The 17,472-nt window shown below is 42.2% G+C and overlaps 1 long non-coding RNA gene across 1 annotated transcript in view; it reads right to left on the bottom strand.

Annotated features, from left to right (window-relative positions):
- Window positions 1–7,302, bottom strand: part of LOC118926239 (uncharacterized) — a 42,245-nt gene extending 34,943 nt beyond the window's left edge. Inside the window, exon 1 of the long non-coding RNA XR_005030378.2 lies at window positions 7,167–7,302. This is a non-coding gene — a long non-coding RNA (uncharacterized LOC118926239). The remainder of the gene's footprint in view (window positions 1–7,166) is intronic.
- Window positions 7,303–17,472: the final 10,170 nt, after the last annotated feature.

Below are 17,472 nucleotides of genomic sequence, written 5' to 3'. Positions count from 1 at the left end.
TCTTGTGTATTAAAGGCCCATCCAGCTGTAATTAAGAAAATAAAAATGAAACAACCACGGGCTCTTCAGGGGGAGGAGCAGCCCCCTCCCCAGGTTGTGGAGCACTCCATGCTCCGCCCTTGTACCCAGGATGAGCTGGTGGACATGAGGGTCAGGTATAGGCAGAGGCCATCAGAATCTCTGCCTACATGGCTTTTACATCTCTGGGATATGGGGGTGGAGTACGTTGTTATGTTGGGTACTGAGATGAGTAGACTCACTCCCCTGATGACTCACCCTTCCCTCTGGCAGTGGTTGCAAAGTGCCTATTACACCTCAGGGAATCAGACATTTCTGGAATGGCCGAGTACTGCCATCAGGGCAGTTTGGCCTAATCAAGGTGATTTGCCATATTTACCCACTAGTTGGGAAACATATGTAGAGCTCCAACAGGTATTGTAGGAATTGGATATGAAAAATATCTTCTATAATATGGACCCCTAGGGCCTTGATGAGGAGGTGTTCACCATAAGAATGAGAAATCTGGTGCTGCATACAGCTCCCACATCTCTCTTTGGGTCCCTAGTGAACACTCTTGCCCCCACATAGGGAAACCCATAAGTGAGGCTACTCGTGTGTTAGCAGATCTGGGGGAGGTTGAAACAATAAGGGCACGGAAGGAAGTATGGGCTACGACTGATAGGAGAGGTGCAAAGGGCCCCTTGAAAGTCTTGAGGACCCAGATGAAGGTTGATTAGATAAAGGCCAGGGTAGTGAAAGAAAAACTCGGTGGGCAGCCCAATAGAATCTTGTTAGAACTGTGGCACCAATTAAAGCCAGAGCAGCACTTCCAGCCACTGAGGTCCAGGACACGGAAACCAGGGTCAAGGCCTCGTGTCCGGCCTGTGTTCCTGCAAAACTTCATGGGAGACAGTACTCAGGATTTGCCCGAGCCCTCACCCCCACAGGAAGACGATAGGGCATCACGGTTTGACTGAGGGTGGGTGTCAAGGTCCCCACCTTGGGGGATGTTGGGGGGACCAGAGGCCACATGTAGAATTAGCAATTCATTGGTCCCCTGTGAATGTACAACGTGTTCTGGTGCTGGTGGACACAGGAGCTGAGTGTTCTTTAATTCATGGCAACCCTGAGTATTTTCCTGGGACCCCTGCTGTGATAGATGGCTATGGGGGTAAGGCAATTAGAGTGAAGAAAGCCCAAATCCCATTGGGGATAGGGTGTTTATCCCCAAAGGAGTATATCGGGTACATTTCTCCCATCCATGAATATATTTGGGGGGTAGATATCCTGCAGGCCTGTGCTTGCAGACCACTGCAGGTGAGTTCAGACTGAGGGTACGTGTGGTAAAGGCAGTTGCGAGGGCACATGCTAAGCACCCACCTGTAACTCTGCCTGTACCTCAGTGGGTGACAAATACTAAGCAATGTAAATTGCCTGGGGTGCCCAAGGAAATTGGAGAAACTTTACAGGAGTTGAAGAAAGTGGGCATCATAAAGCCCACTCATAGCCCTTTTAATTCCCCAGTGTGGCCAGTGGAAAAGCCAGGTGGCTCCTGGAATATGACCGTGGACTAGGGAATTGAATAATGTCACACCCCCTTTGCATGCTGCCGTCCCCTCTATAGCAGCCATTCTGCACACCCTCAGCCGTGAGGTGGGAACATATCATTATGTAGTAGACCTTGCTAATGCTTTCTTCTCTATTGACATAGCACAGGAAAGTCGGGAACAGTTTGCCTTCATGAGGGAAGGCCAGCAGTGGACATTCACTGTCCTTCCACAGGGATAATTCCACAGTCCCACCATCTGTCACAGACTTATAGCCCAGGACTTGGCCACATGGAAGAAACCGCAAATGGTGCAGATGTATCACTATACTGGTATTATGCTCCCATCTGATTCTCTTGCAGATTTAGAAGGGCTGGTTCCTAGACTGCTGGAACATCCACAGGAGAAAGGATGGGCTGTGAAAAGCACCAAGGTTCAGGAATCTGGTTTGTCTGTAAAATTCTTGCGGGTTGTCTGGTTGGGGAAAACTAAAGTTATCCCAGAAGCAGTCATAGACAAGGTCCAGGCTTTTCCCACCCCTACCACTGTGGCAGTATTACAAGAGTTTTGGGGTCTTTTGGACTACTAGGGAGTGTTTATCCCACACTTGGCACAAATTCTGAAGCCCTTATACCAGTTGGTATGAAAGGGCATCAGATGGGACTGGGATGAGACATGTGTAGGTGCTTTTATGCTGCTAAGTGAGCAGTCAAGCCATACAGCCCTTGAGTGTAATGGACTCATCAAGGCCCTGTGAGCTAGATGTTCATGTAACTGAAGATGGTTATGGATGGGGTCTTTGGCAGCGGCTTGAATGGATACACCAACCTATTGGATTCTGGTCACAACTATGGAAATGAGCAGAGGTCCAGTACACCTTGATAGAGAAGCAACTGGCTGCTGTGTACCATGTTTTCCTGGCTATGGAGCCCATCGCCAGAACAGCTCCAACCAAGGTAATAACCACCTATTCTATCATGAGGTGGGTGCAAGACTGGACCCAAAGGCCATGGAGTGGCATGGCACAGACACCTACACTGGCCAAATAGGGCACATATTTAGAGCAGCATAGCGTCCTCTCAACTAGCCCCTTAAGTGGAAAACTCCAACACTTATTGGGGCCAGTGACCTATACCAGTGGAAGCCAGGAAGAACTTGCTTTTGAGCCATTGGTAGCCAAGAGTCCTTATCAGGAGGGAAAAGCCCCTGTACCTGAAGATGCTTGGTATACAGATGGCTCCAGTCATGGGCAGTCCCTGAGGTGGAGGGCTGTGGCTTTCCATCCTAAGACTGAGACAATATGGAAGGAGGACAGAGAGGGGAAGGGCGGCCAATGGGCTGAGTTGCAGGCAGTATGGCTCATGATAGCCCAGGAGTCCTCCCCTATAGTTATCTATACTGACAGCTGGGCTGTCTATCAGGGCTTGACCCTGTGGCTACTGACATGGTACCATGCCAACTGGATGGTTGGTCACCCGCCCCTTTGGAGGCAAGACCTATGGGCCTCTGGTCAAACTAAGACTTACTGTATATCATGTGACTGGCCATTTGCCTTTGGCATCCCCAGGGAATGATAAAGCAGACACATTGGCCCAGGTGGGCTGGCTAGAAGGAAAGCCTGCCTCTGATGTGGCCCAATGGCTACACTAGCGTTTGTTGCATGCAGGGCAAAAGACAATGTGGGCTGTAGCTCATCAGTGGGGCTTGCCACTGACCTTTGAAGAAGTCAGAAGAGCCCAGAAGGACTGCCTTGTGTGCTCTAAGAGGGACTTACACTGAGTCCTGCAGCATCATGGGACAATAGTAAAGGCGCTGATACCCTTGTCAGGTGGCAGATAGAGTATATTGGGCCTCTGGCCATATCAGAAGGATTTTGGTATGCTATGACTTGTGTGGACATGGCTACTGGCCTGTTGGTTGCTTTTCCTGCACATCATGCAGATCAGCAAACCACCGAAAGGGGCCTTGCCAGCCACAGGTGATTGAGAGTGATCAAGGCACCCACTTTACTGGACATGCATTTTAAGGATGGGTACAGCAATTAGCAATAAAGTGGAAGTTTCATGTACCATATAACCCTACTGGGGCAGGCATGTTAGAGAGATACAGTGGTTTGTTGAAATCTGGTCTGAAGTCAGACACCAGCGGACAGTGCTTATGGACAGTGCTACAGCGTTTGAATGAGAAGCCCTCAAAAGGAGCCTTGAGCGTCATGGACACACTAACACACATTGCTGCCTCTCCTATACAACTGTATGTGCAAACCAAAGAGGAGTTATTAAAGCCCAGATATGGCCAGCAGAGCAACATCCTGCTGCCAGCCCCTACTGCATTAAACCCTGGAGACTCTGTTGAATGGACGTGGCCCTGGACATTTTGACGTACGGACCAGCCATGGCTGGCCCTTCTGGCAACTTGGGGGAAAGGCCTGGAAGCTGGCGTCATGTGTATTCCTGAAGTAACAGCTGAATGGCCCCCAAAGGTCATGGTAGTGCACCCAAAATGTCCAGGAGGTAAGAGCATCTTACAGGGACATTTTGTTTTATCTTTATGGCCAGTGCATGTACCTCCATAGTCCTATATATCGACACATCTGTATCTCCCACAGGGAGGGGGGTGGAGATGTGGTATACTAGACCAGGATGAGATCCCATTCCTGCCACTGTTTTAGCACAAGACCACTCTCTTGCATGTATCCTACCTGATGGGCCAGATTTGCCTATGCTGGTGTCATTAAAACATGTATCTTATCACCCTTAAGGTTATTTTCTTCTACAGTCCTTGTGGCCTGGATGCACCCCCTTGCTGTGGCTGCCATGTGATAATTGCTCTGAACCCCCTACCTCTTCAGCTACTGCCTGCCTGCTGGAATGAGCGAGCTATGGACTTAATCTGCATAGTAGTCTGAATTTAGCTGAATCCTCCAACTTGAGGATTATCATGATTTTATTGCTGTTGCTATTGTATGTCATTAGTCTGGTCACAATGCTCCAGTTTTCTCACCCAGGGACCATTGCTGAAGAGGGGGAACAAGTAGATTGTAAGGCAAGATTTCTGGAGGGGTGCCCTGTGGGTAAAATTATAGTATTTCCAGAATCTCTCCTGTGGCTTTTGTGCATCTCCATATCAACAGGCGTTCCTAAGGGGTGGAGACAAATAGTTCATCTCCATATCAGTGGATAATTACCTGGGCAACCGAGGGCTTATCTGAACCTGAGAAGTTGGGGGGAGGTTTCGCTTGCTTCTGCTAGAGCAGGAGAGAGATGGCCCCCAGACCGAAGTTTGTAAACTATAAACGGGTTTTAAACTTTATTTCTCCCTTTGACTGATTTCAGTTTTAGAGGTATTTTGCCCCAGGATTTCCTCTCCTGGGAGTAACAACACCCTAGGGGAAACCCTTAATTGGTAGGGGGCTGGGAGCTGTTGGATAAATGCTGTATCATTCCTCTGAGAAGTCATTGGTAGGTTTTTCACTAAAACCAGTGGAATCCAGTCCTCGCTGCCTACAGCAGTGAATTACATAATGTACCCTTAGAGTGGCTTTCACTTTTCTCCCTTCCTTACTAGGTTTCCTGGCCTCACCTCTCATATAAATTACTGCCCTTAAATCCTTTCTTAGGCTCATTTTTTAGGGGAACCCAAACCAGAATAGTCTCCTTGCTTCCAGTCCTTCTTGATCCCCATATTCCTATAATAGTCCTGAACCATTGCTTTCATATGTCACTTGCTACCCTTCAAAGAATTCCCTCATTTGTTAGCATTGCCTGATTTAGTTAAAAAAAATAGAGTACACCCAGTCAAATTTAAATTTCAGATAAACGACAGATAATTCGTTAGCACAAGTTTGTCCAATGCAATATTTGGGACATACTTATACAAACAAATGATCTGTTGTTTATCTGAAATTCAAATTTAAGTGGACATCCTATATTTTATTTGACAATCTTACCAATTGTACTCTATCTTTAAAAAGCCATCTAAACTCACATTTCATCCTTTAAGAGTATCCATAATGTGTCCCTCATTCTACCAATGTAACTTCTTTCACTTTTCCAAATGCAAGCTCTCCCTTCCAACTAGAATTTGAAAGCAAGAGGACTTATCATCATCCCCATTATTGGAATTCCTTTGCTCCTCTGAAGTGTTCCACTGTTTTCAAATGTTCTTGCCTGTACATTATCTTATTAGTTTCTCTCAACATCTCTGTGATATAGCTTGGATAGAAATTTTGATTTCAAATTTAGAATTTGTGAAAACTGAATAAGAGATATGGATTTGCCTAAGGTGGGTGTGTTGGAGAAGGGAGCTTAAATCCAGGATATTGATCTCCAAGTCAAGTGGTCCTTCCATGATATCAGGTTGCTTCCTATTCATATTCCATCATTTTACAGACTAGGCAACTGAGGCACCTAGAAGTTAAATGAGTGAAGCATGGGTCAGCCCTAGTTCTCTGCTATTTGTTTGATGGTTGGCAAGTCATTTACTATGGGTGAGGCTTCATTTCCTCATTGATATGAAGCTCTCAGAGTAGAAAACTTCTTATTATTTTCTGTAGTTTCTAACTCTCTATTGTTTGTCCAGTTTCATGCAGCCAAGTAATCCAGAACTGAAAATAGAGCATAGCTCCTACCAGCTTGTCAGGGATGGAGTCTCTTAGCTCTGTCCTTTTCCAGATATTTTTTCTACCACATCTTATACTTGTCCAGCCTTCATAATGAACTAAAAGTATTTCATGTTATTTGTTCTTATGAAAAAATATTCTGTTCCCTGTACTTAAATTTAAAAGTGGGCAATTAGTGTTTTATACTCTAATGGAAACCATACTAAATTAAGTTGCTGTTGGTTCTTGATGAATTTCGCTTTTTTCACCTTTTCTTTTGGATTGATTCTTCTATCCAGGGTTAAGCAAAGAAAAATGATCTAAAAGTCAAATAGTCATTATAAGTTGTGCTTATTGATCATTTTTTAAATAAATTTTTAAAGAAATTAATACCACAGAATAGGACCTGTTTTCCTTTCCCCAAGCTAAATGAGCAAATGCCTTCTTAGAACATTAGAAAAAAATTCTTGTTAATAGCAAAGGGAAAGGAATCCCATAACATAGTTTTGTTTCCATCATGAACTTGACTATCACCATAGAATTTCCTATTATGTTCCTAACTTCCTATTTGAGGGGTTATGAGAAAAAGGTTGAAGAGTATTGGTTTTGCATCTGGGTTCAGTTGTAGCACTGCCACATAGCTGTGTTATCTTTAGCAAGTTACTGAACCCTAAGAACCTTAATTTCCTCTTCCTCATGAGGTTGTATTGAGCATCAAATAAAATGGTATGACAGTCCACAGTGAAAGGAGAGAATTTGCGTGCTGTGCTCACTAGTTGCCTACTTAGTGTGTACTCATCCACTAACATTTGTAACCAATGTTATTTCAATTATGTAGTAAGCCTTCTACTGAAGAGACAATTTCCCTGGTTATTTTAGAGGAATATCATCCTTCCCTTGGCATTAAGTGCCACCTACCCCTGCACGTAGGAAAACATAGCCTTCAGTGAACTGGTTGTCCAGGCTTGTAACCACATTTGAGACATTTTAGAAAACAAATATACAAAAGTGCAATTCACAGAACAGAATGTCTTTTCCCATCTTCATGGTCTCTCAGTTCTCTGGAATCACTCTCTTTCTGGGTGCTCTGCTTGTTGCCTCCTTGGGCCTAGTCAGGCTCTCTGCTCACTGACATAGCTTCTGCCCGGCTGCCTCTTAGAGGAATCCCTATTATGACTCCCCCAGGCATTAGCCAAGTACTCTGTTGTGACTGCAAATTATTTCCCAGTTACTCACTGGGTGGAATCAGTAGCTTTGGTAATATAGATGAAGCCCTAGAACAGGAATATTCACACTGAAGCACCACTTACATTTTCCAAGTTTAAGAACAAGTCAAATTTGGCTCTTAAGTGCAGAAGCAGGGGGATACTTGCACCTTCCCTAAATAGGTCTCATATAATGGTTTTCAATCTAGGAAGGCCCTGTTTTCACTTTGATGGGGTCTTTTTTTTCAACTGGGCTGGAAAGTGCTTTTTAACTAGGGAGGAAGGTCCAAAAGGTCACTTTTCTTCAAGCTTAGCATAAGTGCCAAGGAATTCATTTCATTATTCATTGCCTCAGACTGTCCATGTGTACGACAGGATATTTTAGGGCAGTGGATGCTTTGGCTGTGGGGAATTCAGGCAAGGCAATACTTCCACTGGTTAAGTTGAGGTGTATCTGTTTTCTTCTATTTTTTATTCAGTAACTCCCTAGCTGTTTTCATCAGCTTGCCCAGATGTGGGCCAGGAGGAGAAGAAATGAGGCTTAAAAGCTGTCCCTATTCAAACATAAAAAATGGAGTCAAATTCATTATTATACACTGCCACCCCCATATATCACCCCTCCCCCAACTGAGGCACCCCCACAAGACACACACAGAAACACCAATTCTTTTTCTTACCTACAAGTGGGATAAAGTATTAAGGAGGAAATTTGTCCTCACAGTGCTCAGTCCTCCCCTCGTCCTTATTCCCAGTGACTGGCTGACTGTGGGCTGGCTGGTCTGGGCCCCAAACTTGCAGGATTCCACCTCTCCCCCTTCCCACACACCTGTCCCTTCCCTTCCTTCCCACCCTATCATCAGAGAACAAAGACACACAACTACTTTTGGCAACTGCTGGTGTTTTCATCACTGACACGAGTTCTTTATTTGGTCTTCACACAGTGACCATTGGTAAAGTTTTATCATGCTCTTAAGGGACCGTTTCTCTTTGTAGTTTCAGGCAAGAATGTGGTCACTGCCTCGGTTCGTAGCAGGTGGGCATTATGGCCTGGAAGGCTCTTGAGGGCGGTCTTCATTCTTTGCCTTCTTACTCTTACGCTGCTTGAACCAGGCTCTTACTGTGGTGGACTTTCTCACTTCCTTGTGCTTAACCTCGGTGGTTCGTGTGACTTTGGTTTTCCTCGTCACTATCTTTATCACCTGGTAGGAAAAAAAAGGCGAGCCCAGAAAGGCATTAGTTTTGGGGGAGAGGATGGAAAATAGATGGGAAAGGGGACTTGCAGAGAATGGGTGTGGGTTGAGGAGGGGTTTTGTGCCAGGCAAGAGCAGGGTAAGAGTCTTTGGTGGGAGACGGATGGGAAAGAAGAGTTGGCACATGAACAGGGTAAACTGACCTCCTCCTCCTCTGCATTGGGTTGACATGATGTCCTCCTCCTCTTCCTCCACTGGTTGCTGGGTAAACTGACCTTCTCTTCCTCTGCCTCATGTTGTAAATATATACATCTTCTTCATCTATTCATTTATTGATGGATATTTAATTTGTTTCCATATCTTGCCTACTGTGAATAATGTAGCATTTTACCTAGTATTTTGGATGTCTTACTTAAGCCTTCTGAGCTAATGTACCCAAGGGTTGACATGACACCCTCCTCTTCCTCCACTGATTGCTGGGAGCCAGATGTTTGTGGCTCCCGCCTGTTTCCGCAGCATCTGCCATCTTCAGTAAGAGCCAGTTAGGGCTCCCTGACCCCTCTATTTATACCCTCCCAAGACAATGAGGAGCCACACCCTTCACCTGATTGGTCAGCAGGACAGTCCTCCAGCCAATGGTAGCCATGGACTGGCTTGACATCACAAAGCCCCACCCTTGGAAATCCATAGGGGGGCAAGGGAAGGAGCCCAGGAGTCCAGATATTCTGATTAGAGATGGGGGAACTTCCTCAGCACCCCCTAAAGGGAGGCTCCCCACCTGACCTCGCACTCCTCCAGGTCTGTTCCCACGGTGCCCCCGGCAGGGAAGGAGTGTTTCCTCCCAGCCGTTCCCCATGGCCGCCCCCAGTCAGTGGGCATCCTGTTGTCTCCCATCTTTCACCGTTATCTACCCTTTTATGTTTCTTAAATAAACTCATCATTTTAGAACAGTTTTAGATTTACAGAAAAATCGTGAAGATAATACTCACATATCCCGCACACAATTTCCCTTCTATTAACATCTTAACAGCAGTATGGTACATTTTTACCCTTAGTGAACCAACATTGAAGCAGTATTATTGACTCCAGTCCGTAACCTAGTCGGATTTCCTGAGTTCTCACCTGACGTCCTTTCTGTGCCCCAGGACCCCGTCCAGGACACACATCAAGGTAAGTCGTCGTGTAGTGTCATTCCTCCTTAGGCTCCTCTTGGCTGTGCCAGTTTTTTAGACTGCTTGTTTTTGAGGACTTTGACAGCTTTGGGTTTTTATTTTTTCTTTAGTTTTATTGACATTGGATCCTCAAATATGATTGATTTTATAGCTGAAAGTTTGTACCCTTTCCCTCTTCTCCTTATTTCCCATACCCCTCATTCCCTGGCAAATACTTTTCTGCTCTCTGTTTCTGAGTTTGACTTTATTTTTCTTTTTTTAGATTCCTCATATAAGTGATACCATGCAGTGTCTGTCCTTCTTTGTTTGGCTTATTTCACTCAGCCTAATACCTCAAGGTCCATCCATGTTATCACAAAAGGCAGGATGTCCTTCTTTCTCATAGCTGAATAATATATTACATTGTAAATATATACATCTTCTTTATCTATTCATTTATTGATGGACATTTAATGTGTTTCCATATGTTGCCTATTGTGAATAATGCAGCATATCACCTAGTATTTTGGATGTCTTACTTAATCCTTCTGAGCTAATGTACCCATATTTAAGTCTCAGCAGAGAAATCAATTGTCACACTTGCCTTCAACACTTGGTTCTACTAGGCAATTTCCCAGGTAGCATGTATGTGTATCTTTGGGGTTACTGGATATACTTCCGGGAGGTTCCTCTCCGCTGTACTCATATTTATAAACTTCTTTTCCCAGAGAACCTTAATCAAGTCAGTATTATCAGGGTTATAGACCTCCGCATGACAATGGCTGAATTAGTCCATTGGCTTTGTCAGAGGGGTGCCAAGGATGTTTCTCTCTGGAAACCTGAGATCAAGATTGTGTGTGTGTGTGACAGAGGTGTAAGTACCAGAAGCATTTTTGTAAGGTCACCCTAGGGAGTCATGTGCTTTTAGGAGTGTGACTCCAGCATCCCACATAGTAACTGTTATTCTTCCACCTGAGTCACCATCCAGTGGGCTTATATATTCAGCAGTCTTTTCCCTGAGCGCTGTATAGAAAGGGGGCCAACAGCTGGTTGAGACAGAAGCAGTGTTCACAAGGTAAGAGTCATTCCCCTGAGTTTAGTGTTCATTACATTTTGTTTTAGAATGAAGACACATGATTCAATTAGACTCACAAATAAGTCCAGGTTGAGAAACATGACCTATGGCTGCTTTAAGAAGGCTCCAGTCCAATCATCCTGTCACTACATGCTAATTTGCTAAACTGACTTATGTCAGTCAAATCTTTAGCAGATAGTTGGTAGGACTCACAAATGCAGCATAAAGTTCAAAGCTCAAGCTAAGCAGCAGACAGTAAATGAAAAAGCATACTTCCTAGCATGCAGTGGACCCAAGGAAGAAGCCAAAGCAAGAGAAGGAGCCCCCTCATGGTAGTGGGGAACTCCTTGATGTCCTATTCACAGGGCCAACTGTTGTGATCACTCCACAGAGACAGAATGGACCCTTCACCCGAGATTTGGTCTGGATGTCAAGATGAATGATATATGCATGAAGAAAGCATAAAAAAGTTTAAAATGAGGCCTTCTGGGGATAGCAGGACAGGCTCTCCAGCAGTTCAAGAATGGATTGAGAGAGCAGAGAAACGAGACTGGCTTGGCTTTTATGGTAAGAAGAGCTGAAGCTGGAGTGTTCCCACATACAATTCAGAACTTCCTACTGGCTCCACAGAAAAGAGTGCCCAGGCTTTCTTATCAGGTACAGATAAACAGGGGAAAAAGAAATTGTGGGGCTATTTTATAGAATGTTGTTGTAGAAATGCAAGATGTTCTAGCACACTTTAGAATTCTCATAATCTTTGTAACCAAGCTTTTCTCATATCATTTTCAGTTTAAGCTGCTTTTCATTAGCTTAGTAGTTCACAAATAATGGTACTTTAAATATTATTTAAGGTGGCTTAGAATTATCCTGGTTCATCAACAAAGAAACTATATAGAAAGAAAAAAGTCTGCTAGCATCAGCAAGGCTAATACCCTGTCTACAGGAAAACAGACGTAATTGTACTATCTGCTGAATTATATGGGATTTCTTACATTTTTCCTACCCCACATGATTACTATAGCATCCAAAGACTATAATACTAATACAGAAACTAACGTTTATTGACCACTAATTCTATGTAGGAATTCCACTAAATATTCATAGCCGTATTTAGTCCTCATCACAACCCTATTGAGGTAAGTGGCAAAATAGCACTTAAAGCCGCATCTGCTGGGGCTTCTCTGTCCCAGCTGAAGAAGCAGAAGAGAACATGGGGGAGGGCACATTGGAATACTTATGGGCCAGGCTCAAAAGGGGCACGCGTTACTCCTGCTCACATTTCACTGGCAAAACTCTTATAGCCACACCCAACTGCAGGTACAAAAAAGAAATGTAGTCTACCCAGAAGAAAAGAAGCACTTGACTGTTGGGGATCAGCTAGCGATCTCTGTCTCCACTACCCTATTCATCACAATCCCCAATATTTAGAATAAGAAACCAGGATCTTGCAGAGATACCTGCACTTCCATGTTCATTGCAGCATTATTCCCAATAGACAAGATGTAGAAATAACCCAAGTGTTCACTGACAGATAAAAAAGTAAATTATACATATAAATATAGTGTAATATTCTTCAGCATTAAAAAAGAAAAAAATGCTTCCTTTTGCAACAACATGGATAAACCTAGAGTGAAATAAGCCACACAAAGATGAATATTTCATGATGTCACTTATACGTGAAACCTAAAAACATACAATTCATAACAGAGAGTAGAGTGTTGGTTTTCAGGGGTTGGGAGTGGGGAATATGGGAAGATGGTCAAGGGTACAAACTTTCACTTATAAATGAATACGTTCTGGAGACCTAACATAGAGCATGGTGCCTATAGTTAATAATAATGCATCAGATACTTAAAGTTTGCTAAGAGAGTAGATCTCAAGTGTTCTCACCACACAAAAAAGGGTAACTAAGTGAGGTGAGAGATATTTTAATTAGCTTGATTGTGGCAATCATTTCACAATGTATTACAGGTATAAAAACATCACTTTGTACACCTTACATATATAAAATTTTTGTCAATCATACTTCAGAAAGCTGGGCAGAAAGTACACATTTTTTCAATATAAATGAAGTACCTCTTAAAAAAAAGATCTAGATCTAGTAGATAAAATTCTCCCACACGTTTAGAAAGGATTACCTAGGAATACATTGCATATACCTCACCAAAAGGCATCAGAAAAGATGACTGCAGTGTCTGTGAGTGTAAAGTCGTTGGTGACCCTCCATATATACCTGACTTTAGTTTAGAAAGTACAAGAATTTAATCAGTATTATTCAGTTATCATTAGAAATTGATTTTATTGCATGTGAATAGCAATAATGATATTATAGATATGCACCTGAGCCCAAAGCCGATTGGCCTATCTATGAACCTAAATGAATTCAGAAAAAATATATCAGTGTAACTGGTAAACTAGTGTTTCTTGAAGGAATTGTCTACTTTTCAAACAATTACTTGGATGTCACGTTCATCACAAGCTCACGCTCTAAGCTATGAGAGCTGAATAGATGGAAACATGGTGGAACTGGCAGGGGACGGCATGGGCAGACCTCATTCACATCCACACTGATTTCTTTTTTTAGAAATAGTGACTGAGCAAAGTCACGTAAGCTTACTGTGGCAACAGAGAGCCTAACATAACTTTGCCTGAATAAAATGAAGGCTTCAGTTTGCCCCTCCAGCATCATAGGTCATTTCATTTCTGAAAACAGCCTTTTAGGTATAAGGTAGACACTATGTGAAAGCTCTGGGGATAACTAGCAGCATTTCACCTTTTCTCTTTGTGTTGCTTAGAAACACATGGTGAGTCATGTCTGTCCTGCAATGTCATTTGTTTACCACACTCATCTATTAGCATATTTTAGGGAAATTCTTTTTCTTGTATCAAAAGATAAGAAAATGACCCCCATAACCAGAGAGATGAGACGAGACCAGTTATAAAATCTAGCTAGCCAACTTATTAACAAAACAAGCTCAGGCATGCTCAGAGCGGTTGTCTGTTCTTGGTTTTTGGAATGCGCACTTAGTGAAGAGTCTAAAACACCATACCACCTCTGGTCATTTTGCACATTAGGAGTGAGTACCAAGGAAAGTCTTAGGATCTTTTTCTTTGAGTCCTATAAGCTTTAAAAAGAAGAAAACAGGGATTATGCCTCTTTTCCCTCTCATCCTCCCTCTCTTATATAGTTCTTGGGAGTTAACTGATAATCAGTACAAGTTTTGAATAAATGAATCAATCCAGCAAGTGTCCAGAAATCATTAACTGAATGCTCGCGGTGGTGCTGCCATAATGGCAAAGCTCTCCGTCATCCAGAGTCATCCGTAAGCTCTAGGTTCTCTTTTTAAATTAAAAAATCATAGGTTTATTGAGGTATAACTGATATACAAAAAACCCTGTACATATTTAATATGCACAGTTTGATGAGCTTGGACAATATATACACCCATGATACCATCACACAATCGAGGTCAAGTTCTTTTGATTACATAGAGATGAGTAACAAAAGCAAAGAGATAAGTACTTACCTTATGGCAGAGGCATTAAGTCTAATAACATAAATTACTATGCAAACTCAGAAACTATTTCTATCATAAGGTGTTTGGGGAAGCAAAATACACGAGTTAGTCAAAAGAAAGCTCAATTGTAAAGCATTTACAGATAAGGTTAAATGTAATTTCTTTTTTTTTATTTTGGTATCATTAATCTACAATTACATGAGCAACTATGTTTACTAGACTCCCCCCATCATCAAGTCCCCACCACATACCCCATTACAGTTACTGTCCATCAGCATAGTAAGATGCTATAGAATCACTATTTGTCTTCTCTGTGTTGTACAGCCCTCCCCATGCCCTGCCCCCACTACATTATCTGTGCTGATCGTAATGCCACCTTTTTTCCCCCTTATCCCTCCCTTCCCACCCATCCTCCCCAGTCCCTTTCCCTTTGGTAACTGTTAGTCCATTCTTGACTTCTGTGAGTCTGCTGCTGTTTTGTTCCATCAGTTTTTTTTCTTTGTTCCTATACTCCACAGATAACTGAAAGCATTTGATACTTGTCTTTTTCCTCCTGGCTTATGTCACTGAGCATATTACCCTCTAGTTCCATCCATGTTGTTGCAAATGGTAGGATATGTCTTCTTTTTATGGCTGAATAATATTCCATTGTGTATATGTACCACCTCTTCTTTATCCATTCATCTACTGATGGACACTTAGCTTGCTTCCTTTTCTTGGCTATTGTAAATAGTGCTGCGATAAACATAGGGGTGCATAGTCTTTATGAAAATGGGCTGCTGCATTCTTAGAGTAAATTCCTAAGAGTAGAATTCCTGGGTCAAATGGAATGTCTATTTTGAGCTTTTTGAGGAACCTCCATACTGCTTTCCACAATGGTTGAACTAATTTACATTCCCACCAGCAGTGTAGGAGGGTTCCCCTTTCTCCACAACCTCGCCAACATTTGTTGTTGTTTGTCTTTTGGATGTTGGCCATCCTTACTGGTGTGAGGTGATATCTCACTGGTTTTAATTTGCATTTCTCTGATGATTAGCGATGTGGAGCATCTTTTCATGTGTCTGTTGGCCATCTGAATTTCTTCTTTGAAGAAATGTCTGTTCAGATCCTGTGCCCATTTTTAATTGTATTATTTGCTTTTTGTTTGTTGAGGTGAGTGAGCTCTTTATATATTTTGGATGTCAACTCTTTATCAGATATGTCATTTATGAATATATTCTCCCTTACTGTAGGATGCCTTTTTGTTCTATTGATAGTGTCCTTTGCTGTACTGAAGCTTTTCAGCTTGATATAGTCCCACTTGTTCATTTTTGCTTTTGTTTCCCTTGCCCAGGGAGATATGTTCATGAAGAAGTTGCTCATGTTTATGTCCATGAGATTTTTGCCTTTGTTTTTTTCTAAGACTTTTATGGTTCCATGACTTACATTCAGGTCTTTGATCCATTTGGAGTTTACTTTTGTGTATGGGGTTAGACAGTGATCCAGTTTCATTCTCTTACATGTAGCTGTCCAGTTTTGCCAGCACCATCTGTTGAAGAGGCTGTCATTTCCCCATTGTATGTCCATGGCTCCTTTATCGTATATTAATTGACCATATGTGTTTGGGTTAACATCTGAAGTCTCTATTCTGTTCCACTGGTCTGTGGGTCTGTTCTTGTTCCAGTACCAAGTTGTCTTGACTACTGTGCCTTTGTAGTAGAGCTTGAAGTTGGGAACCAAGATCACCCCTGTTTTATTCTTCCTTCTCAGGATTGCTTTGGCTATTCGGGGTCTTTTGTGGTTCCATAGGAATTTTAGAACTATTTGTTCCAGTTTGCTGAAGAATGCTGTTGGTATTTTTATTGTGATGCATTGAATCTGTAGATTGCTTTAGACAGAATGGCCATTTTGACAATATTAATTCTTCCTAGCCAAGAGCATGGGATGAGTTTCCATTTTTTAGTGTCCTCTTTAACTTCTCTTAAGAGTGTCTTGTAGTTTTCAGGGTATAGGTCTTTCACTTCCTTGGTTAGGTTTATTCCCAGGTATTTTATTCTTTTTGATGCAACTGTGAATGGAATTGTTTTCCTGATTTCTCTTTATGCTAGTTCATCATTAGTGTGTAGGAAAGCAACAGATTTCTGTGTATTAATTTTTTATCCTGCAACTTTGCTGAATTCAGATATTTGTTCTAGTAGTTTTGGAGTGGAGTCTTTAGGGTTTTTTATGTACAATATCATGTCATCTGCAAATAGTGACAATTTGACTTCTTGTTTACCAATCTAGATGCCTTGTATTTCTTTGTTTTATCTGATTGCCATGGCTAGGACCTCCAGTACTATGTTGAATAACAGTGAGAGGAGTGGGCATCCCTGTCTTGTTACTGATCTTAGATGAAAAGCTTTCAGTTTCTCTCTGTTAAGTATGATGTTGGCTGTGGCTTTGTCATATATGGCCTTTATTATGTTGAGGTACTTGCCTCTATCTATACCCATTTTCTTGAGAGTTTTTATCATGAATGGATGTTGAATTTTGTCAAATGCTTTTTCAGTATCTATGGAGATGATCTTGTGGTTTTTCTCCTTCTTTTTGTTGATGTGGTGGATGATGTTGATGGATTTTCGAATGTTGTACCATCCTTGCATCCCTGGGATGAATCCCACTTGGTCATGGTGTATGATCCTCTTGATGTATTTTTGAATTCTGTTTGCTGATATTTTGTTGAGTATTTTTGCATCTACATTCATCAGGGATATTGGTCTGTAGTTTTCTTTTTTGGTGGGGTCTTTGCCTGGTTTTTCTATCAGGGTGATGTTGGCTTCATAGAATGAGTTTGGGAGTATTCCCTCCTCTTCTATTTTTTGGAAAACTTTAAAGAGAATGGGCATTATGTCTTCTCTATATGTCTAATAAAATTCAGAGGTATATGCATCTGGCCAAGGAATTTTTTTCTTGGGTAGTTTTTTGATTACTGATTCAATTTTGTTGCTGGTAATTGTCTGTTTAGATTTTCTGTTTCTTCCTTGGTCAGTCTTGAAAGGTTGTATTTTTCTAGGAAGTTATCCATTTCTTCTAGGTTTTCCAGCTTGTTAGCATATAGATTTTCACAGTATTCTCTCATAATTCTTTCTATTTCTGTGGTACCTGTCGTGATTTTTCCTTTCTCATCTCTGATTCTATTTATGTGTGTGGATTCTCTTTTTCTCT

The sequence above is a fragment of the Manis pentadactyla genome, chromosome X (genome assembly GCF_030020395.1).
Source record: "Manis pentadactyla isolate mManPen7 chromosome X, mManPen7.hap1, whole genome shotgun sequence".
NCBI classification, from domain to species: Eukaryota; Metazoa; Chordata; class Mammalia; order Pholidota; family Manidae; genus Manis; species Manis pentadactyla.
Note: the sequence above shows the minus strand (reverse complement) of the source record. Positions and strands in the feature narration are given on the sequence as shown.